We start from the raw sequence: 1,945 nt of genomic DNA, 5'->3' as shown, positions 1-1,945 counted from the left end.
TTGTTTTGTTTTATTTTGTTTTTTACATATCACTGTGTTTTCTTCCTTACACTTAAAAATTGGTGTGTGTCTCACTGCAGTGAATGACCCTAGGTTTGTAGAAAGATGCAACAACAATTGATACAAATTTCCCCAGGCTTATACCTTTAAAAACTTTTTCTCCTCAGTTTGTGTATGGTTAGACTCGATAGCTTTCTTATCTTGCCCATAGGTTCATCTAGAGTTTGATATCGCCTTTGCACTAAAATCCCACCCCACCCCCCAAACTGGCTGAGCTTCTTGTTTATTTTTCTTCTTCTTTGGTTTTACATATGTAAAAACAGAACAAAAACCCATTGGGGGAAAAAAAGACAACAGGACCACATTGTATACTGTAACCAGATAGAATATTTGATTCTGATAGATAACATAGATAGTAACTTCACCATGGTAGAAGACCATACCAACATTAAAGGCTGTCTATAATTGTACTGACTGCTACACCTCAGCCCAAAGAAACTCAGATGAAGAGACAAGCCAATTCTGAGCTGTAAGTACATCAGGGTCCTTCCCATGGGCACACTGGTAAGGCATGTTTTTTTGGAGTTCCTGGATTTAATAGATCTATTTGGCTGCAAGATGGAGATTTTATATTTAAAACCGACAAGTAGATCATGACAAAGACTAAAAATGCTTTCCAGTTTTCCAGGCAGAGTCCAACATAATGGCTTCCACAAAGAAGGGAGGCGAGAAGAAGAGCCATTCTGTCATCAACGAGTTAGTGATCAGAGAATGCACCATCAACAGTTACAAGCACATCCATGGAATGGGTTTCAAGAAGTGTGCCCCTTGGGCCCTCAAAGAGATCTGGAAATTTGCCATGAAGGAGATGGGAGCTCCAGGCTCAACAAAGCTGTTTTGGCCAAAGGAATAAGGAATGTTCTGTACTATGTCCATGTGTGGTTGTCCAGATAATGTAACAAGGGTGAAGATTCAGCAAACAAACTCTATACATTGGTTACTTACGTACCTGTCACCACTTTCAAAAATCTGCTGACAGTTAATGTGGATGAGACCTAACCACTGATTGTCAAATAAAGGTATAAAATTGCAAAAAAAAAAATAAAAAGTGCTTTCCAATTGATATAAAATACCTTGATACAAGAAAATAACCATTCCAAGAAAGACAGGCAAAATAAGGTTGTCATTGAGTGACATAAAATCCAGGTGAGAGGTAAGGAATTGAGGTTTTCACTCTGAAGTGAAAAGCTGAAGGAACTGAAAAATCAACAGTTCCTTTTTTTCCTTTTTGAATGTAGCTTTCTTTTAAAAAAATGTAAATTCAGTTAGCCAACATATGGTAGTGTTCAATGGTTCATAGGTTGCATATAGCACCCAGTGCTTATCACCTCACATGCACTCGTTAATGCCCATTACCCAGTACTTTTTAAGAGAGAGGGAATCAAACCATAAGAGACTTCAATGATAGAGAACAAACTGAGGGTTGCTGGAGGGGAGGTAGATGAGAGGATAAGTTAAATGGGTGATGGGTATTAAGGAAGGCACTTGTTATGATGGATATTGGGTGTTACACGTAAATGATGAATCACTAAATTCTACTTCTGAAACCAATATTACCGTGTGCCTATTGGCTATCTGTGTGTCTTCTTTGGAAAAATGTCTATTCAGATCCTTTGCCCATTTGTAATTGGATTCTTTGCTTTTTTGGTTATTGAGTTAATATGAGTTCTTCATGTATTTTGGATATTAACCTCTTATTGGATATATGATTTGCAAATATCTTTTCCCATTCAGTAGGTTGCCTTTTTATTTTGTCGATGATTTTCTTTGCTGTACCGAGCTTTTTAGTTTGATGTAGTCCCATTTGTTTATTTTTCCCTTTGTTGCCATTGCTTTTGGAGTCAGATCCAAAAGAAGTGGTGATATCTCCAAGAATGATGTCAAG

The 1,945-nt window shown here is 37.4% G+C and overlaps 1 pseudogene; it reads left to right on the top strand.

Moving 5' to 3' along the window:
- Positions 1-703: 703 nt before the first annotated feature.
- LOC122899188 lies at positions 704-1,059 on the top strand (annotated as a pseudogene).
- Positions 1,060-1,945: the final 886 nt, after the last annotated feature.

Source organism: Neovison vison, chromosome 2 (genome assembly GCF_020171115.1).
Source record: "Neovison vison isolate M4711 chromosome 2, ASM_NN_V1, whole genome shotgun sequence".
NCBI classification, from domain to species: domain Eukaryota; kingdom Metazoa; phylum Chordata; class Mammalia; order Carnivora; family Mustelidae; genus Neogale; species Neogale vison.
Note: the sequence above shows the minus strand (reverse complement) of the source record. Positions and strands in the feature narration are given on the sequence as shown.